At 39.8% G+C, this 27047-nt stretch overlaps 1 pseudogene across 1 annotated transcript; it reads left to right on the top strand.

Moving 5' to 3' along the window:
- The first annotated feature begins 18299 nt into the window (after window positions 1-18299).
- LOC308414520 (tubulin alpha-1B chain-like) lies at window positions 18300-19654 on the top strand (annotated as a pseudogene). The gene has a single exon. The product of its transcript is annotated as a tubulin alpha-1B chain-like (transcript).
- Window positions 19655-27047: the final 7393 nt, after the last annotated feature.

The raw sequence follows: 27047 nt of genomic DNA on the forward strand, positions 1-27047 counted from the left end.
AACTACAACAGAGCCCATGGTCACAGGTTTGTCTCCATACTGTTTTCAGTCTGTCTTCTATGTGGCAGCCAGAAGGTATTTCTGAGGAGCAGAGTAAATCTACCGTTCACCTGATGGAAGCTCCTCGAGGCTCACCTGTGCCCTCAGGAAGGAATCTGAGCTCCTTAAATTCTCTACTGTCTAATTGTATCACCGCTATCCTTATCAGAGTCTTTCCAAGTTTTAAGTAAATCATCTTTCTCTGATCTTTTTCCTTCCCTTCCCTGGTGAGCCTTAATGAATTTTTCAACCTCAGTTCCCTTCTTGGCCATTTGTGACCATATTAGGCCCCTTTCTATGCTCCTGTGGAATCCAGAGCCAATCACATCTATTTCCATCCACCCTTAGCAGTGAGATAGCATGACTTATTTCTCTATTAGTCTAGAACTCTTAGTTCCTGAGTATATGGAGTATGTCTTATAATGTTTAACACAGCTCCCGATTCATCATGAATAGTCAATAAATCTTTTCTGGATGAATAAAGAATAAAGATATAATGTAAAGGTCAATGTTCCAATTTTATCTAGAAATATTGTCTATGCCATATGTTCTTGGTCCAATAAGTCACAGACTTGTTCAACTAAATACATAAGAAGATGGCATATAAATGATTCTCCATCTTCATCTGAACATTGCCCCCACACTATTTTTGTCTGTGAACATCAGGAACTTTTTTATATTTTGGTTATTTTTATGTTATGTGCACTGGTGTTTTGCCTCCATGTATGTCCGTGTAATGGTCTTGGATCTTCTAAAACTGGAGTTACAGACAGTTTTGTGAGCTGCCACATGGGTGCTGGGAATTGAATCTGGGTCTGCTAGATGAGCAGCTGCTGTTCCTAACCACTGACTCATCTCTCCAGCCCTGAATACCAGAACCTTAATGACAAAAATTTAATACCTAGCGCATCACTAAAGGAACACTGGCATTCAGACCTAGTGCCGGAGATAATCTATTGGATTTTTCAGAGTATATTTAAAGAAATCCATTTATTGCTGAATCATTGACATACTGTCCGGTGGTAAGAGACTGTCATGGTTGGAGTCCCAAAGGAGAAATCAAGATTTATTTTTATAATGTTCAGGGACATGAATATTGGCTTCTCTAAATATGTGATAGAGAAATGTCAGAAGTATGTTTAGGACCATTTCAGAAATTGTGGAAATTTCTATTCTAACCCTAACCAAAAATCCTTTAAAGACATTGTTCCCATAAAAATCAAGTGAGCAATCCAAATACTGGTATTTAAATTTAAACATTCAAATGCAGTACAATCCAAAATAGATTAATTTAATACATGCTGAAGAATGATAACAGAAAAATATTAAAGATTTTTGTTTTCCATAAATAAACCATTATCTTTCTATCAGAGGCAGAAAACTTTATGTGTCTATTAAGAACACTGCAGTTCATAAGCTATGTGTCTCAAATCTGACTGAAATACTTCAGGCAGCTTTTTCTGGCACTGTATGCTATGAAAGCATACTTAGTGCAAAGAAGACACGTTGCATGATCCAAACAAGGTTGCAATGAGGTCCCACAATGCATATGGTCCAACAGTGCCAGTCATTATACATGTGGTTTTGAATTTGAAACATTTTATGGTTGCCAACTATTTTGGGACTCTCCCCTTCAATTATGAGCTCATGGTTTAAGAAGCTGCACTGTAGAGTATGAGTTGTTTCCTTCCCCTGCAGCCTCACAAGAATATCCATTCAAAGACAGTTTCTATTGAATGGGCATCTCTCTTGTGCTGTTCTAAAGTTGGAAAAACAGTCAGTTGTAGGATCAGATGTTTTATATGTTTGACTGACCTTTTTCTGTTATTGTTGTTGTTGTCTTGTGAAAAATAATGCTTTTGAACCACCTCTGATAGCTAAAATTTATAGGCGGGACTGTGAAATTGGACGTTCTGGTGATGTTTCAAGCCTACAGTTTTCCTTTTTTTTCTGTCATAACTTTATTTTCTATTTCACACTGCTTATGAACAAATGTAGAAGACTTAGATTTTCCCCAAGAAGTGGAAGAATCTTGGCCACACCTCAGAAAAAAAGAGGGGAGGGTATTGAATTAGAAATGTTCTGGTACTTGGGACTGTGCTAAACAGGGGCATTCTATGAATCCCCAGGGTGTGGCCAGCCAGGCGCTTTTCCGGAAGTTGTATCTATAGACAGCTGGGAGGGGGGCTAATTTATGCTCGAGTGTTTGTGCATATGTAGAGAAAAACATTTGTTGTTGTAGAGACACCTACTCAGTCATGATGTAGATAACCAGGCCCCCATTTCATTCAGTGCTAAGTGCTTGGAATTCATATTGCTGGTCAAATTAATAACAATGTGAATGTATGTGTCTTTATGTGTCTAGCTATGTAAGGTGCCAAGTGAGGAGTTTGGGGGAAAGGGAAACTCCTGGAATAATTTGTGTCAGAATATATTGGATGGCTATCAGAGCTTCTGTATCCCTCGTCCTAAGGACTGATGCTAAAGGCAGGTGGGGAGAATGCTGGTCTCCCTTTGCATCTCATAGCTAAGTTGGACTGCATGGCATGAACTACTCGGATTCCTTTCTGCAAAGATGGCCACTGTTTCGGAATACAAGCTGAGAAAAGCAGTAACTTAGCAGCTGTGGCATTTCTCGTCACCTCTCTCCATCCCTGCCTCACTGACATGCCAAAGCAGTGTGGAGGCGTCATAGGATTGATGCCTCTCTCCTAGAAAAACAGTACTAAGTACAAAGTCAACTCTGTAGGCTTTATATTAACACTCCACCATGTGACCGTGAGGATAGTGGCTCGTCTTAAAACTCAAAGTATGCCAGTGTCTTCATGGAAACTGCCTGTTCCCACAAGTCCAAACAATACTCATACATTCATAAAGGAATGCAGGTAATGGCAGTGTTTAGAACAATGATTCTCAACCTGTGGATTGTGACCCCCAAAATATTAACATTACAATTCATAACAGTAGCAAAATTAGAGTTGTGAAGTAGCAATGACATAGTTTTATGACTGGGGGTTACCATAGTACAAGGTATTGGCATTAGGCTGTATTAAAGGGACAGCATTAGAGAACGACTCTCTTGGGGCATGAAAAACAAAGCCCAACTTGTCTGAAGACATGACAAAGTACAAACTTTTGGAAAATGTTAAAAGCAAGCTGGGCTCTGTTCTTGGGCAGTTCTGATTAGTTAGTTCTGTTTCAGGTTTTTGTTTTTGGGCCAAGAATTGAAAATGCCTTTCTGTTTCTTGATGATGAGTTATGGAGAAAACTGGTATGATCCAAGATAGATAGACAGTAAAGAAAACAGGCATCACTGAGTCAAGCTGTAACCACACATTATCATTTCTTAGTGCTGCTTTTCTTAAGATGTCACACTTGTGTATGTGTGTGTGTGTGTGTGTGTGTGTGTGTGTGTGTGTGTGTAAATGTATGCACACAAGCATGAGTGCATAAAGACACCAGATGTTAACATCAAGTGTCTTCTTCAAGTCACACTCTTCCTTATATTTTGAGACAGGGTCTCTCGCTGGATCTTGGCTTACTGACTAGGTTGAATTGGCTGACCAATAAACTCCAGGGATCCTTGTGTTTCTGCTACGCCAGTACTGGGTTTACTGGTGTGTGCCACTGCACCTAGCTTTACATGCCTTTTGGGGGACTGAATGCGTGTCCCCTGCAGCCAAAACAAGCGCTCTCCCAACTGTGGCTTTACTTTTGACTGCTATTTGATGCCTTAAAGAAAAGAAAATATCTTGGTCCTGAAAACCTGTTACTAATGGCTACTTTTAAAAGGTCAGAGGAGTTAGTTGTGTTATGGCTTAGTGAAGGCATTAAAATGGTGCCCTTTCAAAGTGTAGATGTAACCCAAGAGGTGGTTATATATACTTTTTTTTAAAGGTCAGTATTTCTCAAATCATAACACAATATCTAATTATTTTAGAAAGTGAAGGGGAAATTTAAAGAACATTCACTGAATGTGTAATCTGTGCACTGCTGGTGCTGCCATTGTCTAGGACCAGGAGTTGTGTTAGGTATTTAATTACCTAGCTCTGGTAGGAACAAGCACCAGGGACAATTTCCTCCCTAAAAGCCTTCTAAAATATATATGACGGTTTCTTAAAAGAAACCTGGTGCACAAAACTGCAAACTTTACAAAATAGGAAGATTAGTGTGTGATAAATGTCAAAATAAGTTATTCTTCCTTTTAAAAGACTCATCCTGGGGTGCCTTTTTGCTTTTTGGTCCTGGGGATCAAATTCAGGGCTAAGCACATTTTGTTATATCACTGAATTATAGTCCAACACTCAAGCTTTCTTCCTTCTTTCCTTGCTTGCTTCCGATCTCCCTCTCTCCCTAACTCCTTCCCTCCATCCCTTCCTTTTCTTTATTTCATTATGTGTATGTACACAGGTAGCGTGCAAGCAGGACCCCACGGAGGCCAGAAGGAGCCATTGAATCCTCTGCAGGTGGAGGTCCAGGTGGTTATGAGCTGCCCCGTGAGTGCTAGAACCTAGACCTAGGGTCTCTGGAAGAGCAGTCAATGCCTTTAACCATAGAACCCTGTCTCTAGCTTGGTGCTCCTCAACCTTCCTAACGCTGTGTACTTTGTTTAATACAGCTCCTCATGTTGTGGTGACTCGCAACCATAATTTGCCCCCGCCCACGACAGCATTTCTCTGTGTAGCCCTGGCTGTTCTGGAACTCACTCTGTAGACTAGGTTCACCTTGAACTCAGAGAGATCCACCTGCCTCTGCCTCCTGAGTGCTAGGATTAAAGGAGTGTGCCACCACAGCCCCACAACAAACATATTAATTTTTGCTATTTTAGTACTGTAATTTTGCTATTATTATGAATCATAATACAATGTCTGTCTTTTCTGATGGCCTTAAGGTGACTCCTGTAAAAGGGTCATTTGACCCTCAAAGGAGTTGAGACACACAGGTTAAGAACTACTGCTAATTTTTTCTTTTTGCTTTTTGTTTTACTTACTTACTTACTTTTAAAAAATCTTTGTTATTGGATATTTTATGTATTTACATTTCAAATGTTATCCCTTCCCCCCACTACTACATCCCCCCCCCCCCCGCTTCCCTTGCTTCCATGAAGATGCTCCACACCCAGAGATGTACTCCTCACTCAGTTGTGGAGGAGGGACTTGAACTTCCCACTGTCCTGCCTCAGCTGCCTGAGGAACTGGGATTTGAAGCCTGTAGCACTGGGGGTTCTTTCAGCAGTAACCTTTCTGGTCGTAGTTCTAAACCGGTACGAAGCGGTTTCTTCTAGCTGGGGCTACTAAATACGCTCTGGTCAAGCTTCTCCATACCTCTCTGAGACACAGCTGGAATTTTGTCTACTGTTTTGAGAGTTAAATGTGACAGTGTGTGGCCATGTGGCCAGTATAGTAATGGCTTGTGACAGTTACTCTGTTAGTGCTATTAGATACTGACTTGAATTGTTTCTTATATGACAGTCAAGCTCACCTCTTTTGTGTTCTTTTACCCATTTTTTGAACTGATTTATTTTTGTTGTCCTTCTAGGTTTTCTAATGACACTTATAGTAGTAAAGATTAAAACTCCACTTGTGCATATTTTAGTAAAAGTGTTTTAATAGCATGCAATGAGTCAATTTATTAAAAACCACCCCTAAACACGGTGATTCGAAATAACTAGGTAGAATACACTTTTGATTGGGACTGTCTAGTTTGTTTGTTATTTTACTTTAATTTTGATTAACATGAATTAATTGTACATGTTAATGAGGTAAAGTGTGATATTTGAACACATGCACACAGCATGCACTGATCAAATCAAGGCAATCAACGTTTTCCTCTCCTCATCAGTTCTTTGGGAGCTTTCAAATTCCTCTCGTCTGCATTTTCAAAAACCATGTACTAGGTTACTGTGAACGCTAGTTCTTCCTAGTGCTGCCATGTACCTAAGGAAGTTAATATATAGTGTAGACTTATATGACCAAAGATATCAGAGCACAGCAAATGTGCTAACGTCCGACAGCACACCACACTGCAGAGAGATTCAGTAATGAGTACCAGAACAGAATTAGACTGAAGGAGCAACTTTCTTGGGCACATAGGTAGTATTTCACTCTCTTTTATAAACCAATACTTACCATATAATAAGTTATTAATAAATGTGCTATATTCACTCCGTGTTTCTCTGCATGGATCATAGTAGCAATCTCCATTTTTATATTTTCAATTATTTTTTTTATTCATTCTATATCCTTTTCCGAGGGAGGCCCTGTGCCACTCAGCTGTGATTGCTATCTTCTGTGTGGTGATGATTTTAGACTACTATCTGGTTCCAGCATCTTCTCTGGCTTTCAAAATGAATCCATCTACTGGTAGCTCAAAGGCACATTAAATCAAACATGAACTCAACAAAAGTTATATTCAACCCAAGGTTTCTCTGTACTCTGTTTTCTCTATTTCAGGAAAGAGTCACTATCTTTTCTAGTCATCCAGCTAAACCCCAAGGAACACCTCCCATCTCTCATTCTCCACATCCAGGCACCAACATCTGCCCATTTTTTTTTTGATTCAGTTTGATTACTTCTCACTAACCCTATTGTCAGGATTGGAAAAACATCTCGGTGGCAGAGCACTTGCCTCGCATTCAGAAGGCTCTCAATACAACCCTTAAAATATAGTCAGAGAAGACCCATGATCTATTCTTCTTATGATACTAACCAAAGACATTATTTGTCACTTGTACTTTTTCTTTCTTTTTCCCATTTTGAACTAATCTCTTGTTTCATGTTTTCTTAGGAATTCTTCAAAGGGCATAGAAAAATTAAATCATATAATAGACATTTTTGTTTCTGTCACTGAATGTAATTATTCATATTTTGAAAATTTGCTTTATAGTTATATTTTAAAATAAATATTAACTTAAATGCCTCAAAACAAGTCTCTGAAAATTAAACTTATCTTTTTGACAAATATTTTCACATCTAATAAATGAATAAGGATTTAGTAAAATCTAAAACTTGATTCACTTTCAAGTTTCCTCAGTTGTTCCCAGGGCAGTAGACAAATAGGATCCAAACAGAGTGATTCTATTAAGGACCCCTTGACTCCACTTTTACTTTCTTTAATCTAGAACATTACCCTTTGAATACCTCCAGTATATTTGCTTTTTCGAGACAATGTCCCATGGAAGTAAATGAGGGCCTCGACCTCACTGTGTAGCCATTAACAGCTTGGTTCCTGATATTCTTACCTCCACCTCCCAAAGACTGGAATGGCAAACACGAACCACCAGGCTAGGCCTACTCCCATGTTTTCCTAAACACTAGGATTCTTAAGGGAGATAATATGTTTTCCTGTAGAACGCTTCCTCTTTTTCTGGTTGCCGCACTGTGATACTGCTTAACTAGTTCTAACTTCAGCATGTTCTGAAAACTGGAAGTTAAATACAGCGAGCCTTCACCCTGTAGGTGAAATTGTTTAGGCAGCAATCCTTATTTTGGGAATTGTGCTTTCTTTAATAGCACATGTTGACATTTCAATGACCCAATACTTTTAAGTTTTTGAAGCTACAATCTTTAGTTAGTTGGGCTGTATAGATTGATGATTAAGAGTAATTGTTGCTCTTCTTGAGGCCCTCAGTTCAATTCCTGGTACCCACCAGGTAGCTCACAACTTTCTCCAGTTCCAGGGGATCAGATGTCTTCTGGCCTGAGTAGGCAAGCAGAAGGCATGTGGTGCACAGACATGCATACAGACAAATATCTAGACACATGAGATAAAAATAAATGAGAGAATTTTTAAAGTGTGGTCATTGAGGGTGAGCTTTAATTGAAGTCAACTCATGCCAGCTTAGACATAAGAAGAAACCACCAGATTTGCTTGCACAGAGAAAAACCATGTGTGAACATACATGGTTTCAGAATTCAGTCCGTAGTATTTTGTTACATCAGCACCAGTAAGCACATATATGCTTCATACATAAAATTTTGTATACACTTGTATCTCATCAAGAAGTTTGACAGAGAAACATTGGGTTCTTGAGGAACATGGGATCCCTCCAAGGATACTTCTACCTTGTACAAAGGAAACTATAGGGCAATATTTTGGCATTGTGTCAATCTTTCTACCAATGCCCCAGCCTTTTATATTAGTGTAACTCTCATGAATGATTTGGACAGAATGAGATGTTTCATTATTAGCTTCTCCCCTTCATCAGTCTTCTGAATCAACTATTTTGCTCTTCTTCCTCTTGGAGCCTCCAAAAGCCTTGGATTGATTAGAAGAAAAGAATCCCCCCCTCCTTTAAAAGACTGGTTTATTTTAATTTCATTGGTATGGGTAGTTTGTCTACAGGTATGTCTGCACACCACATGCATGCCTGATGCCCACAGAGATCTGAAGACAACATCAGTTTTCCTGGAACTGAAATTATAGATAGTTGTGCTTAAGCCCCGCCTCCTTCTTGCCTTGTACTCTTCATGCTAGACCAGGACAAGGGTCTGTCTCTGCTTCATCCAACCCCACCCTGATTTTTGTTAGTTAACAATGTTTTAGCTGTAACTAAACAAGGATTTGTCTCACCATTGGTTCAGTGTTACTTCACTTAACAGGACAGTGAGCTCAGAATGACAGAGCTGGTGTTTGCCTTGTTATTTTATGCTTTGTAATGTCCACTACGTCCACTACCTAGAATAGGAAAGGTTCTAATTCACAGTTAATGTAAAGCAGAATTGAGTGCAATAAGCTGAGTTATTAATGTGGATTAATTGTGTTACTGTGAAGGTTTGTACAAAGATGTGAATACATGCTCACCTGACATACAGCTCATACTATGTAGATGTTGCATAATGCACCTAAACTATTCATAGATGTGGAGAGATGGTTTTGTGGGTGTATCAGACAAATGCAATAAATGCAACAAAATATCACATTAGACATCTAAAAGTAATTCTATGTTATTACAATATTTGTTCTAAAGTCCTGTCATGTACATAAAAGGCCTTTTCTCCTGGCAATAGAAGCTTCTGTTTAAATATATAAACTCTTCTATGCAATTTTCAGGTTGTATGAAAGTAGTTCATGGAAGTAGTTCAAGAGCAGACATTACGTTTGTTGGCTCTTTCATAGTTGAAATGTATTTTGAAGAATAAGAGTCTGCTCCTAAAATAGATATACCCAAGTCCCTGGGCTGAAGATGTATACCTAATGTCAGTAGAGTGTGAATCAAAGTTTCTTTTTTAGCTGTAGTAAACATCTTTGAGATGTAGGCTGAGGATTTGTGAAAACCGGTGCTTTCCTTAGCCCTCTAATCATTTAGTGGGATCTGTAAGGCCGCGGGCCGAGCAGACTTGGGGGAAATCACTGCAGAATATGACTGATCTGAGCGTCTTTGTGAGGAGCCCTGAATCAAAGTTTGCAGTTGCCTGTGCTTTCACCCCCCCCCCGGCAGTCGTCCAGTGATGCCACACTGGTGGTGTTGACCTCGGGGTCATTCTTTTTTAAACAATTATGTTTAATTTGTGAATGTGATTTCCAAGTGCAAAAGATCCCCTGCCTTCCCTGGGTCTCCCTCTGTGGAAGAATGTGTGAATTCACACGCATCCTGTTCTAACTGGACAGGGGAAAATTCCTGTCCGGAGACAATGTCCCATATCCTGGATATTTGGGCAAGGAATGAACTGATAATACAAAACAGGGGTTCATAGTCACCAGCCTCCTTTTCTGACTGTGAAAAAGTGTCTTAGGTTCTCATCCACTTCTAGGTTTTGTTTCTCCGACCAGATTGGGCTAAAAGTAAGACGGGATGGAGGCTCTTACTTCTGTTTGTTAATCTTTCTCCTTCTATCTTTTTTAAAGAAGTCCTCTTTTCTCCCCCTCTCTCTTGCCTCAATAGAAAGAGAAAAAAAAGTTTTGTCAGCACTCCTGTTTCCTTTGTTGGTTGCTTTTTCTCAGAAGTCTTTCTCCGCTTTTATCCCCACGGCAGTCATGCATGAGAGAACAGTTGTGCGCTGTTGTCTGGCTGCTGTGCTAGTTTTGAATCAGTGGGACTCCCCCTTTGTTCTCTGTAGTTTCCGAACACCGAAAGGTAAAAGAGTAGAAGCGGGGATTGGGGCTCTTAAGAACAGAAACCTAGATTGATTTAGATGGAATTCATTTTGGGGCCACGGCAGTAATAATTGAGGAGTTGCAGCTAGCTGAGCTGCCAGAGCTTAGTTCCTTACCTAGAACGTTTTGCTGACCTGGTGTCTCCGGCAAGAACGCATTTTAGCCATGTGCTTCCAATATTCGGGATTCTAGGAATCTGCTTGGTGATTTAATGGAGATCTGTTCATTTCCCACTTGTAGCAGTTTCTTTAGCATACAAACACTGTCTACCTGTGACGCCTGCCTGGGGTTTCGAAAGGACTTCATGGTAAGATGATTTTAAAATTCTACAAAAAAGATTTGCCTACGTCTGCGCCAAAAGAAAGCTTTTGTCTCTACGCTCTTACTTTTGCAAAAGAAAAAAAAAAAATAGGCATTCAGAAGTGAAACTTGAACTTCGGTTGGATGTGAGGGCTTCATCCTTACAAAACAGCCCCTTTCTGATCTGGTTATCCGACATGGGCTTGCTACGGGTTGTCATGGTGATAGTGTAGGCCTGAACATTTTCACAGGCTCAAACTATGAAGTTTTTGAAAACTGTTTTGATTAATTTTTCCTTCACTCCAACTTCTCTCTCACTTCAACTGTTTCTTCTTTTGTTTCACCCTTGATTTATGGCAGGTTGCTGTCATTTAAATAGATGTGCATTTTGAAATTCCTCCTTTCTTTGCTAATGCAAAGAAAAAAATAACCCATGCAAGTCATGCTCAAAGAGTTGGTTATTGTTGCTTGCTGGATTTCGACTCTCTGTGGTTGTCGGGCCTAATTCAAAGTAATTCAGGCTCCACAGTGGGGGCAGTGCATAGCTCCACAGGAAATTATGATAGCAAAAGTCTTCCTGTCGAGCTGCGCACTTGGCACTACAAAGTGCCTTGGGCTGCAGCTACCTGAATAGGGTTGAATTAGACCAGACAACCGCATCATCCCACTTCTTAATCTATTAGAGCGATATACAAGTGGCAATTGTTGATTGCAAAAATGGGATTAAGAGGCTCTTCAAGTGAATTGATTTTCTTGTGAGAACAAAAAGAGGAAAGAGAAGCCTTCGTTTGAATCACACAGCCAGAAAGTTTCATGAATGGGTTCCACTCCAAATGTTAGAATTCAAGCAATCAGTGAGTCCCCATGGGGTGTGCAGGTGAGAGAAATAAACTGCTCAAAAATAGAAAAGTATGTGCAAAACCCGAATTTAAGGCATCTGCTTTGCAAGACTCCTCAGAGTAAAGGAGCCCTTAGAAGGATATCTAATAACGTGACACAGACAAACGGTTCAGTGTTTGCTCTAATGTGTTTCTGTCAAGTTTGTTAGAGACAGGTGAGTCATATACATTTCTTTTGGGGTTCAGTCTCTCATCTGATGCTTCTGTGTCCCCCACCAACCCCTGTTAGCAGGTCTATGTTCTCCATTGGGAAAGAGACCATCATGTGCTGCATGTTTTCTCCTTTCACATGTCTTTAAGCTCTGTTACTTTGCTAACTTTGGAAAATGTAAATTGACTCTCTACCAGTTGGAGTCAAATGCTTTGTTGCCTTTCCCAACATGTCCTTTTTATTTGGGGGGATACCTTTCATTAGCACTCTGACTTTTGATGGCCAAATGGCACATTCAAGCTTCTGCCACCTCTGCCACAAGGCAATTCCTCAGACCTTGAAAATATCAACTTTGTTCATCTAACATCTCTTGTCCTTCCAAGTGGTAGTAAATGTCAAACTGACTGCAAAACCCACCAAGACTCGAAAGGAAATGTATATAGGACACACACACACACACACACACACACACACATAGGACACACACACACACACACACACACACACACACACACACACAAACTCCTGCACTCAAAATTCCAAAATGCTCCCTAGGCTCACTCTAGTGTTGGTTGCTTTCTATGGTTCATCGTGCCTCACACATGTATCTAGGATGACCACCTATCTGGCAGCTTATACAGAGAGAGAATATTGAAAATAGAAATGACACTTTTGCCAGCTGTGGGATGAAAATGGCCAGAGCAGGTGAGGTGAGCCTCCCATTTCCTCTGGCTCCTGTGCTGTACCTCAGACTAACCAGGAACAAGTAATCTGGAATGCCCTGGTCCTTCCAGAATACAACTGGTGAAGGGTGGTTAAGATGTGCTAGAAGGAGCCCCAGTTGGGAAAGATCGGTTTAACTGTGACAAGGAATAGGAACCCAGAACCCTCGATAAATCAGACTACACACACACACACACACACACACACACACACACACACACACAAAAGAATACGCTATCAACAGAAGGAATGGAAACATTCATCTGGTCTTCACCAATCAGCTTCAGTGGTTAGTGGATAGTGATGTTGTGATGGGAGAAGCCACCTTTCTCTACGAGCTCAAAAAAGATCATTTCTCCCACCTTTCAAGGTCATTTTGTAGACATTTTGGAGAAAAAAAAATGGTAGTTTTGGACATTCATCATTCCCTATGCATGCTGATGGTATGACTTCAAATGCCCTGTCTCAAGCGGATGAGGAAGGTCTTATTTGTTTTAACTGGGGAATGTAGTTACTTTCTCCTTTTTTTGTTTTGTTTCCCTCTTTTTAAAGTCAGTAGGCGAAGATATCAGTGGTTACAATATTGTGAGTTTAGAAAGGCTACTTGGATTTCAGATGCTGGCCGGCACTTTTGGGGACCAGAGATCTCTGACTCAAATGTGGGGAAAAACAAAGGGAAACCAAGTCAAGGGTTCCCACCCATCCATCAGCAAGCACACTAGCCAGTGGCTTAGGTCTGCCCTGTCATAAACCAGCAGACTGAGGTACCCAGCACCCTCTTTCCCTTGGCGGATGGGTTTCCCTTCAGGGGAAGGCCCTGTGCAGACAACATTTATACAGGTACTTTTAATACACTCCTGTGTTGTGAGACCCTCCAAAGAAGAAAGGATGTGCATATTTACGTGGAAATATAATCAGTACACTTCATGTCTTTTCTTTCCTGCATGTGTAAGTAAGCCTCTATCCGTGTATATTTTACATGCAACTGTCTTTATGTAAAGAGGAATTCAGAGGAATCACAGCCAGGTCTGTTCTTTCCCTCTGGAATTTCTTTGAAGTCCAAAAGTAGAGGCATAGGCTTGCATCTAACATACCAAGTATGGAATACAGTAAGTAATAATTGGCTATTTATCATAATGTTGCTTTCCCGGCACACCATTCATTAACTGCCCCATATTTAATTATGCCAAAATTAGCACAGGGGAGTCTTTGGCTAGTGTATTTGCACATGCCATCAATTATGTCCTAATAAATTAATTTGCTTTTCAGGATTCACCAGAGGCACCAGTTGGGCCTCTGCGCTCCTGCTTGACTGTTCTGACTTTGAACAGGTTTATTCAGCTGCTGTCTGCTAAGCCCTACAGAAAAGCACAAAGGCTGCTGATCGGCCTTTTATGGTTTATTGGAAACTGGTGGTCCGCACTGTGGCTCTGGTCAGTGATTAACCCGCGAGAAAACAAACTACACAAGGCTAAGTTGATGTTGGAGGAGGAATGAGCTCACTTCATTAAGGCTTGAAGAGGAAACCTTTTCTCCTTCAGTTCTTGTTCAAAACTTTTCAGGTCTCTATTTAATCACGTAATTCTCTCTAAGTAGCAAGAGAAGCCTGCAGCACAGCGAGCGGTCTTTTGCCACATGACAACTTAGAGAGATAAATTATATATAAATATCTTCATGGTTTTGTGCAGGGAGGAAACCAATTTTAGTATTCCTCTGGAAAACTAATTTACTTGTTTCTTTATTAAAAGAAATAACTGGATACACTGCATGCTATTTCATGCACACAAACGGTGGGCTTCATATTTCTTCTGGGCATTTTGTCCCTTGATAAGGTTATTGAAATTCAGGTGAAAGGTGCATCCCTCTAGCCCTGTGATTCTAAACAAATATTGTAAAGGGTTGTGGAAGAAGACAGTGAGGCCAAAGGCTCAGATAATACAGATTATTGCAAAATTGGAACAAAATAAATTTATTCTCAGCTAGACTAGATGGGGGAATAGAATCTGTGTGAGTCTATTTTAGGAAGTATTTCATTTTAGGAAGTATTTCATTTCTGAGCTTCATGTAACCTCACATCTTTCACGCAACCCCCATTCTCCCTCCCTCTGTGTAACTTCAACCTTATACATCAGGAACAAAACAGAGAATTTAGATTCATCAACTCTAGTTTGGGTGTGTTTGTTTGTTTGTTTCGAATGAAAAGTCAATAAAGACAAGTAATAAGGAATGTCAGGGGATTTCAATAGCGCCTTCTCATTTGATACTTAAGGTTAGAATTATCCCTGCTATAATTCAAGTAACATCTTTACTGGTACATTTTCCCTTTCAGATATGGAAGGATAATACTAAATTGCCTGCCCCACACTTGACCCACATCACACATTCATGTACCCACAAAGTACTCATTTGGTGTTGTTATTTACAGAAATTCCCTGTGAATTAAAGACTACATGTCAGTGAGACAAGTTCCACATATAGTCTTTATCAGTAAGGATGTACAGGACTTCAGAAAGCGGCAGGGAGATAAGGATTCAGCTCTGGAAGAATGCAGAGTGTAAGAACTGAGCACTGACCTCTGCTCTGCTTCCTGCCCTCAATACGGAATTCATCAGACCCCTTCCATGAACAGTGATTTGTCCCTGATTGCACTGCCAGCAGGGATGAGTCTAAGCTTCTATGACTGACTTCCTCAGGCCTGGACCACCACATCATCTGTATCTCCTCCCCATGCTTTCCTCTCCCTTCAGTGACAGGGAGAATTGCACACACCTCTTTGACTTTGGGTACCATCAAAACCATCCATCCTTATCTTCCCCTTCCCACCATCAGTGATTCTGTTCTATCATGTTTTATGGGACTTATCAAACTGGAATGTGATCCATGTTCAATCTCAGATTCTGATTCTACAGAGCTGAGGTGGTGTCTGAGGTTTTGCATTGCTGATGAATTATCAAAGCATGTCAATGCCGCTAGAGTCCTACTTATGGATCAGATATTTTCTCTCCTTCTGTGAGAAGCAAGGTGCTATATGCCAATACTATTTTGTTAGAGTCAAATACTGTTACCAATGTGTAAAAACCTGAACAAGGTTGTTAAGGGTAGTTAAAGGGCATCATAACAGGACAGTATCTATTAAGGTCTCTATGTTAACTAGCCTCTTTCAAAGTTCAGTAGAAGTACCTGCCAGTCTGTACACATGCTTTTCTATATTTAAAAAAATATTGTTGATAACTACTGGAAAAGAAAAGGCACAATTTGAGCTGATGTTCAAAACTGCAGGAAAAGACTGGAGCTCAACAAATGACCGATAATTACAGGATTTTGAAATGTTAAGGAAATTTACTACTAAATCACATCTTGGTAGTGTTACTGTGAAGAAAATGTTCTCAGCTGGGTGAATATTTTAGCTCCATAATGACATTTCAAATATAGCTTTTAATATAAGCATGGGATATTTTAATTTTTCCAGCTTCTAAACCTTCCTTATTAATGAAGTGTGTCGGAGTGGATGCTAGACTAGTAATAATCCTTAGTCTACACTGCTGTTTTCTCCCTTTAACTCCTAAATTTTAGGGAAAGATTGTCTGCTACCACTCTAAGGTATTGTGTATGGGAGGGGGTGTTACACAATTTTATTTGACAATTTCTTATGTAAATACAAGGGATTGTGATTCAGTCCCCATGTACCCTCTATTACCTTCTCCCCTTTCCTCTGACCTCTTTCTTCTTCCCAATGAATCCTCCTCTTCCTTTCATGACTTATTTTTCCTCCACTGAATTTAGTTATGGTTTCTTAGTTAAGCATAGGTTATTGGCTGGAGCAAGGATAAACTCATCTTCAGCTACACTACTGAAGAAAATGTTCTTCCCTTCCACAGCAACCATCGCCTGCCAATACTTTTTCAGGTAAGGCTATGGCTTCAGGGATGCCTCCCGTGATTACATACAGAAGGGCCCAGGCTCCTGCTGGCATAGAAGCTGTGCTTGTTACTACAACAACCATGCTACACTCTAAGTGATTTTTGATGAATTTAATAATTCTTATTGCAGAATGCTCTTATTTATATCTAATCATACTGTAATTTCTATCATTATTATTAATACTATTGGGGGTGCTTAATGTATTACAAGCTGACCCAAAGCACTGTACAGTCAAGGGTGAGCTTGACCTTTTGATTTCCCTGCATTTGCCTAAAAATCTGTATATTGTTACATGTATGCATGTTTTCAGGCCTGACCATTTGGTTTCAGATAACCAATTGGTGAGCTCTTCCCTGGGGAAGACTATTTTTTTCTGTTCTCATATTCATTAGTTACCTGTAGTTCTTTGTGTAGGTCTGAGGCCTTATGGTCTTTTCCCCTATCCAAATTGACATGTATGTTATTGTTGTCCTTGTTCATCTTGTGTTTAGGCAGTCATGTTGGTCGGGTTCCATGAGTGTAGCTTCTGATATTACTAAGATACACAACTTCACAGGAACCTCCCTGATCCATTTGGCTCTTGAAATCTTCCTATTCCCTTTCTTCAGTGTTTCTTGAGCCTTAGCTATGGGGTTGTATTATAGATGTATTAGTTGAGACTAGGCTCCATGACTCTACATTTTGATTCACTATGGTTTGCTGTAATGGTCTCTGTCTACTGCAAAGACGTTTCCTTGTGGGTGTCCTTACATGTGGCTATCAGGACAAATACTCTGAGTATAATTAGGGATTGTGCTAGTTTGATAAAGTAGTGGTTGTATGGCTTCCTTCCATCACCTTCTACATTTTTTTCTTACTTCTCTGAAGAAAGTCATTAATATATTGATAAGAATTTCATTTGTAGCATGGTCATTTTAGCAGTATTAATTCTTCTAATACAAGAATGTGGGCTGTTGTTTCATTAGTTTGTGTGTCATATTGACTTTCTTTCACTTAATGTTTTATAACCTTCATCACAAGAAATCATTGACTTCCTTGGTCAAATTTGCTTCTAAGCATTTATTAGCTATTATGAATGAAATTGCTTTTTAAATTTCTTCTCTTCAACTCATTATTGGTATATACAATGGTATTGATTTTTGTATGTTGATTTTTTGTTATGTAACATTACTGATACGCCATAATTATTTTGTTTAGCTAATATTAAAATATTTGTAATTTATCAAATTATTAACCTGGCTTGGTGCTAAGGTACTGTGAAATGATGAAGAATTTTAAACCATGTAGTACAAAAGTTGTATAAAAGAAGGAGTTGGGAAAAGGGTACTTTCTGGGACAGAGAAAGGGCCAGGTCTCCACCATCAGGACTCAGGACATTCAGGCAGAAGGTTGAACTCCCAGTACAGCCTCACAAGTGCTTTTCCACCTGAGCCAAAGGTGAGCCTGACACACAAGTCCACCAGCTGTCCGGGAGGGAACACCAGGAATTCTCAGAGCACAGGGAGCATGGTGCTCTCTGGAAAAAGATTCTTTCTGGCTCAGAGAGAGGGCCAGGTCTCTAACATCAGGACTCAGGACCTGCAGACAGAAGGCTGAGCTCCCAGAACAGTCTCACAAGAGCTCTAACACCAGAGCTCACAAAGACAGAACTGAGTCACTGCCATCAAAACTTAGTGCCTGTCCAAAAAGATCTGAACACCCAGGAAAAATCTCCCCCCTGAGCCCACAGACCCTCAGACCCACAGAAGAGACAAGCGCCAGTCAGAGACAACAAGATCAACTATAATCACAGATAACAAGATGGTAAGAGGAAAGCACAAGAACCCAAGCAACGGAAACCAAGACAACCTGGCAATATCAGAACCCAGTTCTCCCACCACAGCAAGTAGTAGATTTCCCAACACACCAGATAAACAAGATTTAGACTTAAAGTCATACTTCAAGATGATTATGGAGATATTCAAGAAGTAGGAGAAATCACTCAAAGAACTCCAGAAAAACAGAACCAAACAGGTAAAGGAATTGAAAACAGAAATAGAAACAATAAAGAAATCACAAAAAGAAACAACCTGGCCTCATTGTGTTACTTACCTCGACTCTTAGTTGTCGGGAACCGTAACCGGGACCCGGTGTCTGCTTCTATCACCCTCGCCTTCTAACCCGTAGCTATCATGCGTGAGTGCATCTCCATCCACATTGGCCAGGCTGGTGTTCAGATCGGCAATGCCTGCTAGGAGCTCTACTGCCTGGAGCACGGCATCCAGCCTGATGGACAGATGCCAAGTGACAAGACCATTGGGGGAGGAGACGACTCCTTCAACACCTTCTTCAGTGAGACAGGAGCTGGCAAGCATGTGCCCCGGGCCGTGTTCGTAGACCTGGAACCCACAGTTATTGATGACGTTCGCACTGGCACCTACAGCCAGCTCTTCCACCCTGAGCAGCTCATCACAGGCAAGGAAGATGCTGCCAATAACTATGCCCGTGGCCACTACACCATTGGCAAGGAGATCATTGACCTTGTCTAGGATAGGATTCGCAAGCTGGCTGACCAGTGCACGGGTCTCCAGGGCTTCTTGGTTTTCCACAGCTTTGGTGGTGGAACTGGCTCTGGGTTCACCTCCCTGCTGATGGAGCGGCTCTCTGTTGATTATGGAAAGAAGTTCAAGCTGGAGTTCTCCATTTACCCAGCCCCCCAGATTTCCACTGCTGTGGTTGAGCCCTACAATTCCATCCTCACCACTCACACCACACTGGAGCACTCTGATTGTGCCTTCATGGTAGACAATGAGGCCATCTATGATATCTGTCATAGAAACCTTGACATTGAGCGCCCAACCTACACTAACCTTAACTGCCTTATTAGCCAGATTGTGTCTTCCATCACTGCTTCCCTCAGATTTGATGGGGCCCTGATGTTGATCTGACAGAATTCCAGACCAACCTGGTGCCCTACCCTCGCATCCACTTCCCTCTGGCCACTTATGCCCCTGTCATCTCTGCTGAGAAAGCCTACCATGAGCAGCTTTCTGTAGCAGAGATCACCAATGCCTGCTTTGAGCCAGCCAATCAGATGCTGAAATGTGGCCCTCGCCATGGTAAATACATGGCTTGCTGCCTGCTGTACCATGGTGATGTGGTCCCCAAAGATGTCAATGCTGCCATTGCCACCATCAAGACCAAGTGCAGCATCCAGTTTGTGGACTGGTGCCCCACTGGCTTCAAGGTTGGCATCAACTATCAGCCTCCCACTGTCATACCTGGTGGTGACCTGACCAAGGTCCAGAGAGCTGTGTGCATGTTGAGCAACACCACAGCCATTGCTGAGGCCTGGGCTCGCCTAGATCACAAGTTTGATCTGATGTATGCCAAGCATGCCTTTGTGCACTGGTATGTGGGTGAGGGCATGGAGGAGGGGGAGTTCTCTGAGGCCCGAGAGGACATGGCTGCCCTAGAGAAGGATTATGAGGAGGTTGGTGTGGATTCTGTGGAAGGGGAGGGTGAGGAAGAAGGAGAGGAATACTAATTCATTCCTACCCTGTATCATGTCAAACTCAAAACTCCAGCTTCAGCATTATCTACAGCCATTTATATTCCTGTGCTGTGTCCATTCTGTGACCATGTGTTCTCCAGGTGTACCTCCAACTTTTCCATGATGTGTCAAAGTAAAAGCTTTAAGAAAAAAAAAGAAACAACCTGGGAGATAGAAAACCTAAGAAGGAAATCAGCAGTCATAGATGCAAGCATCACCAACAGACTACAAAAAACAGAAGAGATGTTCTCAGGGGCCAAAGACAACATAGAAAACATAAACAAATCAGTCAGAGAAGATGTAAAAATCAAAAAGCTCCTAACGCAAAATGTCCAAGAGATCCAGGACACAATGAAAAGACCAAACCTAAGGATAATAGGTGTAGAAGAGAGCAAAGAATCCCAACTAAAAGGCACAGTAAATATCTTAAAGAAAATCATAGAAGAAAACTTCCCTACCCTTAAGAATGAGATGACCATGAACATACAAGAAGCCTACAGGACTCCAAATAGATTGGACCAGAAAAGAAATTCTTCCTGACACTGTTGGTGGGGTTGTAAGCTGATACTACCACACTGGACATCAGTCTGGAGGTTCCTCAGAAAATTGTATATAGTACTACCTGAAGACCCAGCTATTCTACTCCTGGGTATAGATACTTCAATATATAATAAAGACACATGTTTTGCCATGTTCATAGCAGCCTTATTTATAATAGCCAGAAGCTAGAAAGAACCCAGGTGTCCTTCAACAGAGGAATGGATACAGAAAGTGTGGTACATTTACACAATGGAGTACTACTCAACTATTAAAGACAATGACTTCATGAAATCCTTAGTCAAATGATTGGAACTAGAGAATATCATCCTGAGTGAGGTAACTCAGTCACAAAAGAACCACATGGTATGCAGTTACTGATATTTGGATACTAGCCACAGAAAGTTCCAAATGCCCAAGAAACAATTCATAGACCTAATGAAGTTCACAAAAAGAAAGGCCAAAAAGTTGAAGCCTCAGTCCTCCTTAGGAAAAAAAAACAGTAAGTGTATAGCACCCTCTGAGAGTGTGGTACACTTAGACCTTAAATCATTAATAACTCAAGAGCTAAGAAGATAGCCTTGTGGCAATTTTTACTATTTAAAAAGCATTATGTTTAATCCTTACACACCAAGAAAACTTTGACTATTTCCATGTTTCATTTTGTCTCACTTGTACCTGATGCTCATTGTAACTAGTAAGATTTCAATGCAAACTATCAAACCTTTAAAAAATCAAGTACTAACAAAATATATTCATATTTTTTATGCCAAAATGCTTTTAAAAATCTGTACATGTATCTCTGTTTTTAAAAAATAAACTTGGAAAAATTGAGAATAAAAAAGTGGATATTTTCCAAAAAGCTAAGGGATAATTCATGTTTCTATCCATGTATATATTCTTTCTCTACTAGTTTTTGTACACACACACACACACACACACACACACACACCTCTTATTTCTAATACAAAAAGTTGCATACTATGTTTGAACTGTTTTAATTGAATACACTATATTTCGTTATAAAATATGACTCTTTATTTTTTAATTTTTTTATTAGATACTCTCTGTATTTACATTTGAAATATTATCCCCTTCACCTACCTGCTTCCATCCCTTCTCCCCGTCTACTTGTCCTCACAATGGTGCACTAGCTCCCAATCAATTTCTGTTGAAAAACATTTGGGTTCTTTCCAGCTTCTGGCTATTATAAATAAGGCTACTATGAACATGGTGAAACATGTATCCTCATTATATATTGGAGCATCTATACCCAGGAGTAGAATAGCTGGGTCTTCAGGTAGTACTGTGTACAATTTTCTGAGAAACCCCCAGACTGATGTCCATTGTGGTTGTATCAGGTTTAGAATTGGCAGTATTATACTGTGTTCCTCCCAATAAAATGAAACAACCACAAAGCATTACATGGAAAATGCTTTCAGATGGCTGTGGTATTGTATGCCTACAATACCAGCACGTAGGAGGTAGAGACAGGGTGATCAGGAGTTCAGTGTCATTCTTGGCTTCATAGACTTTTTTGAAATCAGCCTGGGCTGTATGAGACTCTGTTTCAAACAAAACAAAACATAGGACTCAATTTGCTAAGACTGTCTACCCTGAATACAATCATGGCTCAAAGACAGACTTTGAACTATTCTATAAGACCACTAGCCTGAGTCCTTGAAAACAAACCTCAGCATAGTGGCTCATGCTTGTAATCTGGGGAGGGGGAGCAGCAGGACTGCTGTGAGGTTAAGTTTATTATGGGATACAAGGTAAGTTTTAAGCCAGCCTGGACCACAGAATAAAATCCTTTATAAAAACACTAACAAAAATCAAAATGGGAACAACACTGACGTAGGTAAAGACACTATCGAGTTATGTCATTAAGTGCACTATATGAAACCTGGTTGGAGCTGGAGTGGGTCAACTAAAGCAGGAAAGGCATTTGGGTGGAAACAAGTGATTTGATTGATTTATAGAATGATGATTATATTGTTCAGGTCTGATAATGATGTTGTTCTTATTTAAGAGGTTGACCCCATTCTTAGGAACTATGTGTGGAAATATGAGGTGATGAAATCTGATGATGTCCATAAGTTGCTTTCAAATAAGTAACCTATAATATATGTCATATAAACAAATTTCTTAAATCTATATACATCTGTGTACATATGTACAAATGAGAGAAAGCAGATGTGGTATGATGTCAACAAATGGAAGGATATGCAGAAACTGAATTTTATAACTCTCCTTGACTTTCATGAACATTTACAAAAATTAAAAAAAATAATATATATGGATGAGGAAAGTATACTACACTATCCACAGAATTTCTGGAAAAGAGATAGAAAACCAGAACATGCACTTGACTGCCAGATCCACAGGTATAGTTTTGCAACAAATTGTCCAGAAGGAGAAGACTGCTGAGCAGCTGTTTTAGAGCCCTGAACTCTAGGTTGATGTCCCTTGACTACTTAGACTGCATTTGTCACCAGTACAGTTTGGTTCCATTTCTTCTTCTGTGTGTCACTGGGTCCCATGCCTCTGAGTAGCCACCCTTCAAGTCCATATCATAGCTTCAGGCAGGGTCAAGGAGGGCCTTTTGATTATTTATGGTTAGAAGCAAACTCTACCTTGCTCACACTCATTTGGTGAGGAATTCTTCAAACACAAAGACTCAGCCAAACCTTAGAAAGTGGTTTATAAACTGTCTGAGTCTGGGCTGCAAGTTATAAAGCGAGTTATGAAGAATGAAGATACTTCTCTCCATGACCATTGAAAATGACACTTCATTTCTAGTTCAAACTCTTATCTGGACTTTCTAGCCCCAGTAATTACATTAATGCCAACACAGTAAATCACTACTGGACTTGGAAGGTATAAAAAGTTGATACAGAAAAAACAAATAGAGATGTGAGCCTGCAATGAATTTAGCCAGGACCTATACATTGTCAATGTTGAAAGTAAAATTTTTTAGAGTAGCTCAAAGAGTGGTCTGTGTAAGACAAGGATGTATCCCCAGCTTTCAAAAGGAACCAAATCACCCTAAATGACTGGACAATTTAGAAGTAAGAGCATATTGCAAAAGTTGTATATCATTTATTCAAATAGATAAATGGGCTCACCATCATGCAGGAGAAAAAGTACTAAGAGTCTTCTATCTTCATATAGGAAGAATGAATGCCCTGTCATATTGCTATGACTCTATTTCCTTGATAAGTCTGTCACTACAGTGATAAGAATGAGTCACCAGACTGCCATAGCCTGATGACATTATTTCTCAATTCAATTTGATGCAATCATCATCAACAATAGCCAGTTATTGAACAATGTGCTCATTATGGCAAACACTAAGATGAATTAGGCCCTCAAGGGGCTTATAAATCCATTTGGAGAATAAGAGATACACAGTAAGATAAATAACAATAGAAGGTAGCACATAAAAAAAGAAAGAGGAATGCACACGTACGGAAGTACTTCAGAGGAGGGACAGCATATGAAATAGTCACAACAGGCTTCCTTCTGCATGTGAACAGGAGAGATGAGTCAGATTGGCATATAAGCAAGGAAGTGCTCTAGGGATGCTATGCATAGAAAATGTAAGAACTGGAGCCAAAACAGTATAGCGCTCTGTAATGGACCTGGGATAAGGAAGCCAGCCATTTCTAGGGGGAATCATGTAGAGGCTGTAGATCATGCAAAGCAAGGTCACGGGGTGGCCTTGAAAAGCCCTGTCATCGGAGAAAAATCCAAGGAAGTCAGCCGAAGCTCACCTCTCCCAGTGTCTTCTCTAGTTAGCAATCTAACTGCTTGCACAACCTGCTTCTAATTGACTTTCCCAAACATCTGATCTTCACTGGCTTCTTCCCATGTCTTCAAGTTAGAGAGACAATTCTTTTCACTCCTCCAATTTCATTGTTTTCTCTCTTGGTTTCTTTTCCCCTGATTTTTGTTTTCTTTTTCTATTTATGTTTCCAAATAAATTTTCTTGGGTGCTTCTTTTACTTCTTTTATTTTTTTCTCACATTTTATTATCGTGTGTCAGATCCCCTTGCAGCATGGGTAGTGTTCCTTCCAAGGTTTCTAGAGGCTGTTTGCCATCAAGTCAATGATGTCACCGCCAGTACTCATTTATGTTGGCCTCTTTGTTATCAAAAGCATAAAAGAATGAAACCAAAGACAGTAGCAATAAAGGCCCTTGAAACCAGGCACAGTGATATGTGCCTTTATTTTAGCTATCCAAGAGGCTAAGGGAGGAGAAGCATTGGAGCCTACTTGAGTTCAAAGCCAGCCTGGGAAACATAGCAACTGCATCAAGAGATTGGGGTCGGGGGCATTTAGAACATTTAAAATCAGCTCAAGTGAAAAACTCTCAGGAAACTAAGACTAGAAATGAGCTTCCTTGGGTTGATAAAAAGCAGCCACTATAAACGTATGAATAACTAGATATTTTCCGTCAAGAGATTAAGAATGAAGCACAGTTGTCTGCATTCCTGGCTTTCATTTGAGAGGCAGGAAGATTGCATACAGATCAAAATAAATAAAGCCATTTCCATTGCTGGTGACAAGATTGTGTACATAGAAAAATTAAAACAATTTTCAAAAAATAGTAGATTTGATGGGTGAATTTAACAAGTTTAGATAATACAATGTCAATGTACATATTTTGACATACCAGTTGTAAATCATTGAAAGATAAAATTTAAAAAAGAAAATTTTCAGTCATACTCAAAACTGATATAATTAAGAATGATTTTTAACAAGTGTATAAAAGACTTTTATACTGTATAGTGCAAAACACTATCGAGGGAAATTCAAGATGTAGATGCTCAATGCACTGGAAGATTCAATTGCCATTGAGATGATGTAGGCACATGAGGTCTTTGCAAGTTGCTCTATAATTTTAATACATCCTAATTAGACTCTCAGCATAGGATATTTTTGGAATTGGCACTCCAGTTCTGAAAGGTGTGTGACAATGTACACATGCTTAAGTAGTTGGAATAACCCTGAAAATTAGAAAAATAAGGCAGGAACACTTAAACTACCTGATTTCAAAAACACTCTGTACAGCTCTTGTCATCAAATGAGTGTGAGGTAGCTGAAAATGAAGGAAATAAGCCCATGTGAGATTCCTCAGCATGTAAAGGTACTTGCTGTATAAGGCTGGTGACCCAAGCTTGAACCCTGGAACCCAAGAAAAGGATAGAATAACTCCATAAAATTGCCTTCTGATTTCTACATGTGCACTACATTACATAGATGCCTACACATACCTCTTTCTCTCCCCCACCTCTCTGGGTTTGTGTGTGTGTGTGTGTGTGTGTGTGTGTCACGCACACTTATGATGATGAGAATATTTTCAGTTAAATTAAAAAGTCTAGATTGACCCATAAATATATAGTCAACTCTGGTATCAAGACAATTAGGTTAGGGCAAACATATTTTCAACTTAAGTTTCTACAATGACTAGACATCCTTAAAAACAAAATAAATAAAACCAGAAAATTCAATCTTTACCTAATGTTATACAGAAAATATCAACTGAAATGATTATCAGTCAAAAGGTAAGAATTGATACTATGAACCCTAAAAGAAAGCACAGGGTAAAACCTTAGCTACCATGATCCTCCTAAAGGTTTCTTAGGATGCAGAAAGCATAACCTAAAAAGAAAAGAAAATCAGTAAATTTAACTTCATACAAATTTAGCATATATTTGTTAAAACACACAATTAGAGAAATAGAATGTCACTAGATGAGATAAAGTATAGCAGAACACATATCTGGTAATAGCCTCATAATGAACTCTTACAATTTATTGAGAAAATAAACAATCTAACTGAAAAATTAATCAAAAGATTTAAATTCACAGTTGATGAGAGGGGACTAAAAATAAACCTTTTAGATATTTTCCTGCCATCAGACATCTGGGAACTATAAATTAAATTGGTAATTATAAACCATTAAACTTCTAGTGAGATGGCTAAAATAAAAAGACTGATAATACCAAGTGTTGGTAGAGATGTGGGGCAATCACCACACTCATTCACAATTGCATCATAAGCAACAGCTTTGTTGTAGTTAATGCTCATGTTCAGATATTTTCCATTGAAGAAATTTTGCAGAAGCATCTGAATCTTAGTGATCCTGGTAGAAACACCCACCAAGACAATATCATGGATCTGTGAGACGTCTAGTTTGGCATCTCAAAGACCCTTTTCAAGTGTCTAGAGTGTTACAGAACAGATCAGCCTTCAATTCTTCCAACTGAGCACTTGAAACCATAAGCAATAGCAGCACATTCATTGATAGTTCTAAGTACACTGAAGCCAGCAATAGTTTCAGCATCTTTTATTGCCTAGTGCTGACTGTCATTGATAACAATCTTTCCAAGATAGGCTTCTACAATTTTCTGCATCTTTTTCTTTTCTTTTCTTTTCTTTTCTTTTCTTTTTTCTTTTCTTTTCTTTTCTTTGTTAAAATCGTAGAGGTCACCTTCTCTGGGAAAAACCTTTTTTGTTTCTCCTGCATAGTCTACTTAGACCTTTGACTATCCTGTATCATTGACTACCATGAAGGTCCAATGCTTCATATCACACTGAAAATGGCATTGTCAAGTGTCCTGCGCAACCGTCTTGCCTGCAAGAACGACGCGGCACACGAAATAGGATCCTTCTGAGGTAAACTTTAATACTCTCGAGAACCAGCACTTGCTACACGTGACGAAGAAGACCAAGAAGACGAAGAAGACCAAGAAGACGAAGAAGGAGACGAACAAGACGAACAAGACGAACAAGATGAACCCGAACTATCTAGCCCGTCCCCTTATAAAGGGATCAGTCCTTG

This window comes from Micromys minutus (assembly GCF_963924665.1).
Source record: "Micromys minutus genome assembly, chromosome: X".
In the NCBI taxonomy this organism is placed as follows: Eukaryota; Metazoa; Chordata; class Mammalia; order Rodentia; family Muridae; genus Micromys; species Micromys minutus.